Below are 13,392 nucleotides of genomic sequence, written 5' to 3'. Positions count from 1 at the left end.
TATGTCATGGAAGTCTGTCCCTAGACGACCCTGGACGTACCAGTACGTTCTGAGCTATAAAGCGCGCTCCGGAGCAGAGCACGCTTCATAGCAGGTGGGGGCCGGCTGCAATCAGCAGCCGGCAACTCACCGTTAATGACACGCTGCAGCGCGATCGCTGCAGCGTGTCATTAACGGTGAGGTGCCGGCTGCTGATTGACATCAACTCCTCAAACGCCGCGGCCGCGGCGTTTAAGTGTAAGTGACAGGGGGAGTCCCGATCGTTAAAATGGACCGCCGGAGGTCTCTCACCTGCCTCCGTGCGGTCTGATCGGCGCTCTGGTCACTAAGCCTTCACAGGCAGGCTCAATGAGCAGAGCGCCGATAACACTGACCAATGCTATGCCATAGGCAATGATCAGTGTAAAAAAGGAAAGTTATGTATGTACAAGTCCCCCAAAGGGACTTAAAATGCATACAAAAAAGTTAAAATGACTAACACACTACCCCAAAGCCCCAAAGTTGAAATCACCCCCATTTCCCATTATATAAATAAAACATATAAAAATAAATAAATAAACATAATATACCGTAGCGTGCGTAATTGTCCGATCTATTAAAATATAACAAGCGCTGTTGCGAATGGTGAACGGCAGACATGAAAATAGGGAAAAAAGTGCGCGGATTACCGATTTTATGTTACATTATATATAAAAAAAAATTAATAAAAAGTGATCAAAACGTCCGATCTTCACAAATATGGTATTATTAAAAACTAGAGATCATGGCGGAAAAAATGACACCCCATACAGCCCTGTAGGTGAAAAAATAAAACCATTATAAGCGTCACAATAGGCTTATTTTATTAATATTTAATTGCCAAAAAAAAAGATTTCATTAAAAAAATATATATAACATTAGAGAATCTGTGTAACCTGCATATGGTTGTGTTCGGACTGACCTATAGAGTAATACTATCATGTCGCTTTTACTATATAGTGCATTACGTAGACACAGGAACCCCCAAACGTTACCATATTGCAATCTTTTTTACGATTTCACCTATTTATATCTTCATAAATAATATATTTGGGATTCCGTCATACATGTTATGGTAAAATGAAAGACGCTGTTACAAAGTACAACTATTCCTGTAACAAACAAGCCATTACATGGCCTTGTAGATAGAAAACTGAAAGTGCTAGAGCTCTTAGAAGGGGAGGAGAGAAAAACAAAAGCGCAAAGATCACATTTGCGCGGTCCACTGGGTCATTTTGGGCCTGGTCCTCAAAGGGTTAATGTATACTTTAGAAGCTTTTCCCAGTATATGCAGTAAATAGAGGCCATAAACATGATGTCAACAAGACCTTATAGTAATTGCAGTTTCAGCTATGGTAACTTACATGAAGACTTCCATTGTTTTTTTTATAACTGTTTATTTTTGAAACATTTTCTTTTTTAAACAACACATCAATAACAACACAATAGCCAAGTGAGAGGACAGTAAGTACAGCAGCCGGTTAATTCCGGCGGAATAGCAATCACAGTTAGCTGTAAACTAGCATCAGGGTGTAGCGTGTAGGTAGAAGAGTGGTGCCTACTCAGCTTAGCCAACCCTGGGTAATATGAATAAAACCCAAAACCGATGGCTCCAACATGGAACTAAGGTGGTAACAGTGACCTCAAATTATATAAAAAAACAAAAACAAAAAAAACAAGCATATAACCAAAACTAGGTAGCAAACAGCAGAGTAACTACCTAGAAAACACAGAAAAAGACAGACATAGAGAGACAAGGGGTAACACACTAAGGAGGGGAGGTGGTCTCATATACAGCATCTCACGGATCCCAGACAAGGTTGAATTTCTCAACCGTATTTTTATTCAAGGCAGAGAGGTATTCCATCCTCCTAACGTCCCTTAGTTTATTAATCAGTGTCTGACGGGGTGGAGGGGCAGTGTTCTTCCAAGCAGCAGAAATCGCACACTTAGCCGCCGTAAGAATATGGAGAAGGAGGCGTGCGGCATGCTTATGGAAAGTCTTAGGGGGGACGTTCAGCAAATATGTCGCCGCATCCAGGGGAAGGTCAGATCCTGTCACAACTTTAATTAGTATCTTCACCTCTCTCCAGAACATCCGCAGGCGGGCACAATCCCCAAAAATATGAAACAATGTACCTCTTTGGGAATTACACCTCCAGCATATGTCTGAAACTTGAGGGAAGAGGGTGTGTAATAGGGCAGGAGTGTGGTACCAATGCATCAAAATCTTGTATTGATTTTCCATATAACTCACACATTTAGAGGATTTTGCTGCCCGGGACCACACTATCTGCCATACCTCAGGTGGCAATTCCCTGCCCAGGTATGCCTCCCACTTAGTCATATAAGGAAATTTAACGGGCTCACTGTCAGGCGACCGAGATAGGATATCATAGATAGATGTGATCAGACCCCTGGTGGAGTCACTAGTTTTACACAGCCATTCAAATGAGGAGGGTTTAGGGAATCTGTAAGTAGGGCAAATCTCTGCCCGATAACGTACCATGGATTCGTAAAAACCATAGGCGCGGAGAGGAAGATGAAACCTCTCCCGTAGCGTCTGAAAAGGTAGGAGAGACCTCTGGAGAGGATCCACCACATCTGCAAAGTGAAAGAGTTTAGCCTGCAGCCAAGGGCCTATCTCCTCTGCCTGCATGCTTGTAGGTATAGAAGGATTATATAGGAAAGAGGATAGGAGAGAGGAAGGAGATTTAAGAGAGAAATGAGCCCATACATCCTCCCACACCCGTAGTGTCAGTCTCATGGGTCCTAGGAAATCCCTTGCAATATATGGCATCGTAGGATTCCAGATCAGAGCATTGGGATGGAAAGGGGCTAGCCACAGTTGCTCCAAAAACATCCATTTAGTGAATGGGAGCAAGGAGGACCATGCCGGTATTCGTCTGAGATGTACCGCCCAGTAATACCTCTGTAAATCAGGGACTCCCAGTCCCCCCATGGTGGTTTTAGCCGTCATAACCCTAAGCGGAATACGATGACGCCTACCTCCCCAAATGAAGTTCATGAGGGCTTTCTGAAAGTTTCTAAGATACGTCTTAGAATTAGGGATTGGGAGCATTTCCCATAGGTACAGGAGCTTCGGCAAGATAGACATCTTCACCGCCACTACGCGGCCTAGCAAGGAAAGAGGAAGAGTGGCCCACTTAGATAAAAGCGTCGTTACTTCCCTAAAAAGAGGCAAAACGTTGTGTTGGAATAAGGAAGAGTAAGTAGAAGTGATGTTTGTTCCCAGGTATTTAATACTGCGGTCCTTCCATTTATAGGGGTAGGATGCTGTCAGGGTTTCCATCTGCCGTACAGGGATGTTAATGGGGAGGGCTTCTGTCTTGGTCGTATTAATCTTATATCCGGACAAGTCACCAAAGGTATCCAGGAGGTCATGTAGACAGGGCAGGGAAGTCAGAGGATTGCGTAGCGTCAAGAGGATATCGTCTGCAAATAGAGACAACTTAAACTCCCTATCCCGCACAAGGACCCCCTGTATATTGGGATGCAGCCTAATCTGAGCTGCCAGAGGCTCTACGCTTAAGACAAATAAGAGGGGGGAGAGGGGGCACCCCTGCCGAGTCCCATTCCGGATTTGTATACGTGGGGACATCGCATGTGGCAGTCGGATCTCAGCAGTGGGGCAGGAGTATAGGGAGGAAATCGCATTACGGAATGGCCCCTCAATGCCATAGGCAGAGAGGGTCGCCTCTAAAAACGGCCAACTCAGCCTATCAAAGGCCTTTTCCGCATCAAGGCTTAGCAGAAGGCCCCAGTTTTTGGTCTTATTTAGGACCTCTATTAGGTCTATAGTCTCGTATTATCTACTGCCTGTATGTTGACCACAAAGCCCACTTGATCCTTATCTGTGAGTCTCGGCAGGAGTGCCCCCAGTCTGTTTGCTAAAAGTTTTGTAAAAATTTTTAAGTCCGTATTCAGTAGAGATATAGGTCTATAACTGGCACAATCAGTAGGATCCTTGTCGGGTTTAGGGACCACAGTTATATAAGAGTCCAACATTCTAGAGGGAATCTGCTCTCCGTCAAGAAAACTGTTATAAAGAGACAGAAGGTGAGGAGAAAGTACGTCCAGGAATGTCTTGTAATAAGAATAGGGAAGGCCATTGGGGCCAGGGGCTTTGCCGTTAGGCAGGTCCTTAACCACCTCTGTCAACTCCTCCAGGGTAATCAGGGCATTAAGAGTCTGAAGGACGTCCGTCTGGAGTCTGGGTAAATGACAAGAGTCTAGGAAAGAAGTCAGGCGATGGGTACGTAGTGTCGGGTCATTGTGGAGAAAAGAAGGGAGGGAATATAGTTTGCTATAATAGTCAGCGAAGATCAAGGCTATCCGATCTGGATCATATTCCAAAGTCCCTTTCTTATTTTTAAGGGCATAAGGGGTTGCTGAAGCCGCATTATACCGTAGTTGGGACGCCAACAAGGAATGGGCCTTATTGGCTTTTTCATAGTATGTATGTTTTCTGTATTGCAGGAGGAGCTCCACATGGAGGATAGATAGGTCCTTCAATGCATTTCTGGCCTCCACCAATTACCTCAGGACCTGAATTGTTGGGGAGGTCACCAGGGCAGATTCCAGAGAACGAATACGGTCAGCAAGACCCTCAGCCTTCGCTTTAGCATCTTTTTTGAGCTTAGAAGACAATGAGATACACTGCCCTCGCAATACTGCTTTGTGAGCCTCCCATAAGGTGGCCTGCTTACTGACAGTCCCCGAGTTAGTCAAGAAATAGTCAGTGATACCAGTCTTAATAGTGTCTCTGTGGGTCAGATTCTTCACTAATAGCTCGTTAAGACGCCAGTGACATACTCGTCTAGGCGTGGTGGAATCCTTTAAGTCTATAACCATAGGGGAATGATCAGACCAGGTAATACCAGGGATGTCCACATAATCAGTCAATCGTAGTCCTATAGTGTTGCCCAGGAAGTAATCAATACGGGTGTGTGTGAGGTGTGGGTGAGAATAGAAGGTAAAGGTTTTGTGGGGTGCTTCACTTTCCAGAGGTCATATAGGCTATGTCTCCTGATCAGCTGTCTAAACTTTTGGGACAGGTGAACTAATGCTGGGGGAGCATGGGCTGTACCCTGAGACAGTCTATCCATAGTAGGGGAAAGGAGTGCGTTAAAGTCACCACCCACAAGGAGAAGTGAGGCCGGATGTGCCTGTGTCAGAGCAGATATCTTGTTCAGAACACGGGTCAGAAAAGATATCTGCCTATCATTAGGGCAATAGAGATTACAGAGAATAACAGGCATCTCTTTGAGTGTTCCCACCAGAATAACAAAGCAGCCTTGAGGGTCGAGTTCAGAGGATGAAACCCGCAATGGGCAGAGTTTATACACCATGATAGCAACTCCTACGTGTTTCTTGTCGTGGGTGGCTGTGTACACTGAAGGGAACATGGAGGTGGAGAATTTAAAGGAGCAAGTACTGTCATGGTGGGTTTCCTGCAAAAAGGCGATATCAGCCTTAAGGGCCTTTAGCTCCTTCAGCAGAAGACTACGCTTCTGGTTGGAGTTAAGTCCCTTTACATTGAAAGATACTAAACGCACCATGACAGATCAGAAAGGAATGAGCAATCTCGGTCACCTGAGAGCGATACCACTTACCACTCTCCCTCAGTCTGGACGAAGGGGATAAGGAGTCCACCGCAGAACCAGTAGGGGAATGGAAATTCGGAAGGTCGACTAGACAAACATGGGATAAAAGGCAACACAACGTTAAAGAAAGAAACATTAGAGAAAACAACATCATAGTCAACACTGTCATCAATATAGGACAGCTCCTGCCCGGGCAGAAATGAGAGGGTGTACGGAATCACCCAAGCCAGGAGTCACCTAAGGTGTTACTCCTGGAGCAGCTAAACCTCAAGTAGGGGGCAAGTAGGGGGGTAACCAGTCAGATGTCACCAAGGGTGTGTACAACAAGTCAACAGGGAACATAAAACATTAGGCCTCCAATCCAGGCCTGACCTGCATACTAAGAAAAAAGAAACACATTAAGAAAAACCTTTTAGGAGAAAACGGCGGCAAAACTAAATAACAGGTGAAGTATGATAGCTGGGTCCATGTAGCATCAAACATGGTGAGGGGGACCTCAGAACAGAAAGCTTCTTCCATTAGGAATTACTCAGTCACTCTTTACGATTACGCCGCTGGGTGGATTTGCGCTTCCCTTGGGAGTTACTAGGAGGGATCCGTTTGCGTTGTCCCCGTACCAGGGTGCAGGCCGGTGGAGGAGGCGGAGGTGGGGGGAACAGTTCCCAGTGGGGCAGGGCCGGTTTAGTGATCTCCAGCTCTTCGCAAAAGTAGTCCAGGTCTGAGGCGTAACGAAGGATCACAGTTTTTCCGTTACGGCGAGCATTCAAGCTAAACGGAAAACCCCATCTATAGGGGATATTGGCATCTTTCAGATTCTGGAGTAGAGGTTTAAGCAGCCTGCGCCTCTGTAGTGTAGCCCATGACAGATCCGGCAGCAATTGGATGTGGGCTCCTTCAAACAAAATCTCTCTCAGTTCTCGAGCATTTTGCATAATGAGTTCTTTGGTCATAAAATCAGTCACGCAACAAATTACATCGCGGGGTAGGGCCCCCTCATTTCTCGGTCTCAGCGCCCTGTGCGCCCTGTCCAGTTGGATGACTCTGTCTTGCGGTGAACCCAGGATCATAGTAAACAGGTTATTAAGAACCTGCCTGAGATCCTCTGATTGTGGTGGTTCAGGCAGACCTCTGACTCTAACGTTATGACGACGACCTCTGTTATCCAGGTCTTCCAAATGTCTCTGGTAATCACTCAGGGCCTGGTGTTGAGTGGATACAGTAGATTGCAGTTCCACTATGTAAGAGCGTGTGGAGTCATGATCGTCCTCCAGCAGCTCCACTTTCTGCCCCACACTATGCAAGTCTTGTCGCAGCGTAGCTATTTCCCCTTTAAAGGCATTTTTCATTTCACTCATAAGATGTTTAAAGTCCTCTTTAGTGGGTATGTTTTGCAGATATTTACTTAAAGGGTGTTCTGGAAGCCAATCAGAATCCCCCCTATTTGAGTTAGAGGATTGGGAACACCAGAGAGCAGCAGATGAGTAGGGGTCAGTCTGGTGTGCTTTGCCATGTGAGGACCCTCCCCTGGGTCAGCTAGAAACCAGTCAGGGAGGGGGGGTGAGAGGCTGAGCGGGGTGTATCACTGCTGCTGTTGTGTTCCCCTTAGTGGCCGCAGCATGAGGGGGGGATTTTGGTCAGGAGGGACTGGGGTCCCGGGTACCCGGACCATAGTACCTGCATCCTGTGCGGTCTCGTCTCCCTCCAAAATGGCGTCCGCCACGTGTAGGACGCAGCCATTGTGAGCGTGGGTGGTGGGGAGCTGCTGAGCTGCGGTGGTGCTGGGAAGACCTACTCTTCAGGGGGTCTCCTGCTGCTCGGCCAGTCCCAGCGAGAGGTCCCCGTCTCCCGAGCGCGGTGGTGTGGAGCATGTGGAGCCCTGGGAGGTACAACAGGAGGCGCCGGTCGCCATCTTGAATGCAGCTCTGTCCCGGCCGGAGCGGAGAAAGGCGTCTAGGGGGCCAGATTGCGTGGCGCCCGCACCTGCAGCTCTGTAAGTCCTCCTCCGGGTGCTTCTGCGGGACATGTGAGGATAGGTAGTGGGGATCCAGCTCGATTAGTGCCGCCGAGCAGGTCAGGCCAGGACGGAGCTCCCCTCTAGCACGTCCTCTCACACCAATATCCGGACACGCCCCCCCCAAGACTTCCATTGTTAACATTCATGAGTTAAACTAACATACATATAAGATAGGGAGCCTTACAGCAAAAAAATGAAGAAGGACTTCTTAATACAGTGCCTAGTTTTGCCAGGTAATAAAATGGGTGCTAGTGTTTTGTTTTCTATCTGCTTTTTCCATGGCCCCCTGCATCTCACCTGGAGGTTAGTCCTTCACAGGGGATGGAACCAAGTAGTGGTCTCTTCTCTCCAAAGCAGCCCTATGGCATCTACAGAGTATACCTTCATGATGTCTACCCTGTTCGCGATGTGTAGTGGTTTCTTGTCATGGCAGATGTCAGGACATTTGAATTGCTGTAAAGATAGGTTGACGCAATTACATTGAAGTATACAACATCTCATCTTACTTTGAGTCCAAAAGAATAACAGTATACATTCAGAAATGGACTGAACGTAGTTTCTAGTAGACTATGTTTGATCCATTGAACTCAATAGATCTGGCACAGGTACACCATGGTATATACTGAAATACATTTTTTGCTGGTATGCCAACATATACCCTGAAGCACTTAAATAGTGTGAACCTACTCATAATATTTTAGTCCCCCCAGAGCTGCCAATTATTTGCGTAGTATTTTATTTGCATCAATGTAGTTCCCCGGTGTGTTACCAGGCGTATTCTGCTCTTCTCTGTTCTGCTAAGAAATATATTTTATGTTGCAGAAATCCCTTACCACATTTTGATACCTAAGGGATTTGCAAGAATCTTCACATAAATAGGCAGTAAGCTGGCAGCTTAGCACCTTACACCCGCAGAATCTCACCTTGCTTTATCAGCGGCAGCCTCAGCTTTCTCTCTAGGCCTTAGGAGGTTTGCAGGTTTAGCTTCTATTTTTTATTTCTATCAAGACATTAGTTCAGTTTTCTGGAGATATAAAAGCAATTTACTGAAAGCATCACCATTCACCAGAAGACATTATCCTGTTTACAATTAATGGACCATTTAACAGATTGTGAAGATATATTATTACCAGCAGCTTATGAATATACTGCGCTGGTGTGCCTTGTAAAATGAAGGAAGATCACAAACGCAGGCTGCTCTGGTTATTGTGGGGAACAAGATAAAGAAGAAGTCACTCCTGTAGTGGTGACATTCCAGATCACTCCATTATGGAGGCAGTCCAAGCAAACTGACTAGTAAATAACTGCGTGTAATTTTTGATATAATACATGGTTCTGACCAGTTAAAACATTAACAATTCTAGAAGGTGAAGTGAATGACATTGGTTATCTGCTGGCAATGACGCCCTCCAGTTAGTGGGATGTATTAGGCAACAAGTGGACAGTCAGTTCTTGGTGTTAATGTACTGGAAGCAAAAAAAGTTTAAGGATCTGAGGGAATTTGATTATGGTCTTATTTATGGTAGCTAAATGACTGGGTCAGAGCAACTTTTGGGGTTAGTACAGTGGTAGTACAGTGGACAGAGTACCTACCAAACGGGATTCAAGGAAAGGCCTGGATGAACCAGTTACAGGTTTATGTGAAAAATATGTCTGTCAGTATTATCATTGCATTTAGCTGAACAGTATCCTTACAACATACTGTATAAATTACATCTTTTTAAGAGACCATTCTAAAGACTAATGGGCACCAAAAAGTCTAGATTTCACGACTGGTGACAGAAAACTTTTCTGGCTTTCTTGCCGACAGTCTTACATCCATTTAATATCATACTGTAGTGGCAAATTTTCTTTATACAAGGAAGTTTTCTGGTAGTTTAAAACCAGAAGCAGGCCATTGACTTGTTTCGGAAGCCGTCTGACTGCAGTTACTGAAACAAAGGATGACAGCATTAGGATAAAATGAGAAAGACAAAGGGAAAAGCGGCACTAATAAACTTGCTATCATTATTAAGTCTGAAAAGTGACTGTACATTTCCCTGTAGTCCAGTGACAAGCCTCATTATTCAGAATTATTTCTAAAATGTCTGTCTTGTAGGTGACGACTGTCTCGTCGCTCAGCTTTTCTCCTTGTCAGGGATTATGAGTATACCGTATAAGTACGCCACCTTGCTCAGTCACCTCCCAAGATATTTCAGTCTGGACAGCAGATCATATCTTCTTCTCATTTACTGTAATTGCTCCTCGGAATTATCAGAACTGCACACGTAATGAATGCATACCGGCCTCCCCATCATTGTGTATACTTAGTGTTGCTCTATTGGATACTCAAATCCTTTAAGAACAGATAACTCGTAGCAATACAACTCATTCTTATTTCTGTTCCATTGTATTATAGCTAGGTATAGAGGAGCATAAACATCATTAAATGAAGTGTGTGGGTGCATGAGTGGCACATACCGCTGTATTACTTTACCTGAGATGAAGCCCCCCGGGGGCATCACGTGCTGATATAAGTTGTTGTGTTGTCCATTGTAAGGCTCTTTCTACAACACTTTAGTCTTTTGTTTGGAAAATATACCAGGAAAATAGTAAAATTATAGATTAATCACTAGGAAAAAAGAATTACTGTTCAAGAGTCTCGGCGCCTTTGGCAACACAGCTTGTAGGACCCGACTTATTAGTTGTTGCTTTCTTAAACCCTTTCCGCCACAGCAATTATTCTTTATTCCTTTCTTGCTTTCTAAAATTCATAATGCTTTTGTTGAGTGAGGGCATATTTTATCATTTTTGTGGATCAAGTAATACTTATAATGCCACACGGCGGCCCCATAAGGCCCCTGGCTACTATGACAACCAGTCAGCACCTTATAATTATGTCAGGGATGCTGATCAAAGCCTAGACAGGACTGGTACCTGTCATCTAACTTCTTAGGTGCAGCGGTTTATATTGAATGCTGCCTCTAGGGGTTTAAATGACCTGACAGCAAAGTAAACCCTGATGTTGGCTTTTTATTGTGGGCATGAGGCGTAGATAGCAGCTGGCAACTACCAAGTATGGAGCTTCATACTCCCACAACAAACATATGACTTATCTATTCATTATATGTCAGAAAGATTAAAATATGGCTGATTTGAAACTTTAAAGGGAATCTGTCAGCACCCGAACCCAACCTGAGGAGCTGACAGTGTGCTGTAGGTGTTTTTATATTAGTTAGCAGGTTACCTATGGCTATTCTGTCTGTGGAGGTCATGTGTACAATATCAATTTTCCATCTGTAACCAAGAGAAGTTGTGGTGAGGTGCTCATGCCGCACTCTGGCATGCCTCACCACTTCTTCTTCATCCTTCTTCTCCATGAATATTCTGAACTGCCTGGCCTCCTGCATTATTGCTCCATTTTCCTAGTCTGCCCATGCACCGCTGAAGTCAACAATGTTGGCAAACGCAGGGGGGTGCACAACCTGTGACATCTGCAGTGTATGTGCAGACTAGGCGCGATCATGCAGGAGGAATATTCATGGAGAAGGAGGAGGAGAAACCAGTGGTGAGGCGTGCCAGAGTGTGGCTCTTCAACACAACTCCTCTTTGACTCTTGGTTACAGTTGGAAAATCAGTATTGTACAGCAACCCCTCCACTGGCAGAATGGCCACAGGTAACTTGCTAACCAATGTTATACCACCTACAGCACACTGTCAGCACCTTGGACTGGGTCCGGGTGCTGACAGATTCCCTTTAAAGGAGAAGTCCGGTGACATTTTTTATTGAAGTATTGTATTGCAACTTCCCCCCCCCAAGTTATGCAAATCACCAATATACACTTATTAGGGAAATGCACAAAAAGTGCTTTTTTCCCTGCACTTACTACTGCATCAAGGCTTCACTTCCTGGATAAAATGGTGATGTCACGACCCGACTCCCAGAGCTGTGCGGGCTGTGGCTGCTGGAGAGAATGATGGCAGGGGGGCACTGAGGGACACAGGGCACTGGAGAGACACTGAGCATCCCTCTGCCATCATCCTCTCCAGCAGCCACAGCTCTGGGAGTTGGGTCGTGACATCACCATGTTATCCAGGAAGTGAAGACTTGATGCAGTAGTAAGTGCAGGGAAAAAAAGCACTTTATAAGCATTTCCTGTAATAAGGGTGTATTGGTAATTTGTATAACTTTTGGGGGGCAATACAATACTTTAATAAAAATTTTCTCCGAACTTCTCCTTTAACCCCTTAACGACAAAGGGCGTATAGGTACGCCCTATTGCCGGAAAGGGCGTTCAGAGCGGGGCCTCGCGGCTACCCCGCTCTGAACCGCGGCGGTCCCGGGTGCCGCGTGTCGCCCGGGACCGTAGGTATTAGCGGGCACGGTCCGATCGCCGTGCCCGCTAATACAGTAATCAGACGCAGCTGTCAAACATGACAGCTGCATCCCATTACCGGATCCAGCATCTCCCTGGTGTCTAGTGGCGGAGATCGCTCCTCCGGGATGTCATCCCGGAGAAGCGATCTCCGTTTCTGAAGGCGGCCGGGGACCGCTCCAAGATGCAGCAGCCGAAAGCAAACGAGTGCCGATCTCATGGATCTCTGCAGCATATCTATGCTGCAGAGATCTCAATGAGAGATCAAAGTGTATATACTAGAAGTCCCCCAGGGGGGCTTCTAGTATATGTGTAAAAAAAATAAGAAAAGTGTTGTTGTGAATAAAAAGCCCCCTCCCCTAATAAAAGTCTGAATCACCCCCCTTTTCCCAGGTTATAAATAAAAGTAAATAAATAAATAAATAAATAAACAAACATGTTTGGTATCGCCGCGTGCGTAATCGCCTGAACTATTAATTAATCACATTCCTGATCTCGCACGGTAAACGGCGTCAGCGCAAACAAATCCCAAATTGCAAAATTGCGCATTATTGGTCGCATCAAATCCAGAAAAATTGTAATAAAAAGCGATCAAAAAGTCGTATATGCGCAATCAAGATACCGATAGAAAGAACACATCATGTCGCAAAGAATGACACCTGACACAGCCCCATAGACCAAAGGATAAAAGTGCTATAAGCCTGGGAATGGAGCGGTTTTAAGTGACGTATATTTGTTGACAATGGTTTGAATTTTTTACAGGCCATCAGATACAATATATACATTTTACAAAGTTATACATGTTACATATCGTTTTAATCGTAACGACTTGAGGAATGTGCATAACAAGTCAGTTTTACCCCAGGGCGAATGGCGTAAAAACACATTTCCCCCAAATAAACAAAATGCGTTTTTTTTTTCAATTTCACCACACTTTGAATTTTTTTCTGGTTTTGCAGTGTACTTTATGCAAAAATTCAGCCTGTCATTGCAAAGTACAATTAGTGACGCAAAAAATAAGGGCTCATGTGGGTTTCTAGGTGGAAAAATGCAACTGCTATGGCCTTTTATGCACAAGGAGGAAAAAACGAAAACGCAGAAATCAAAATTGGCTCTGTCCTTAAGGGGTTAAAGATGATCTCCTGGCATGTCAGTTTTATTAAATATTTGCATTCTTCAAGGAATTAAGATCCAGAGCATCCTCTGTTGTGATTCCTTTGTTATTCCTCTGAGGATGTGTGGATGAACCTCCATCTATGCATGTCTGTGCACACACCCTATTAAGCAGCTGTCTATGTACTCTTACATTTTCAGGAGAAAAAACAGAGCAATGGCACAATGCAGAGTTCCAGGAAAAGATGCTCTAGTGTTTTTTTTA

General features: G+C 45.0%; 1 protein-coding gene across 5 annotated transcripts in view; it reads left to right on the top strand.

The window, feature by feature from the left end:
* APBB2 (amyloid beta precursor protein binding family B member 2) overlaps positions 1-13,392 on the top strand; it is a 237,417-nt gene that overhangs the window by 44,561 nt on the left and 179,464 nt on the right. The window lies entirely within an intron of this gene.

The sequence above is a fragment of the Dendropsophus ebraccatus genome, chromosome 7 (assembly GCF_027789765.1).
Source record: "Dendropsophus ebraccatus isolate aDenEbr1 chromosome 7, aDenEbr1.pat, whole genome shotgun sequence".
Classification (NCBI taxonomy): domain Eukaryota; kingdom Metazoa; phylum Chordata; class Amphibia; order Anura; family Hylidae; genus Dendropsophus; species Dendropsophus ebraccatus.
The sequence above is the reverse complement of the archived record's forward strand: the minus strand, read 5'-3'. Positions and strand labels throughout refer to the sequence as shown.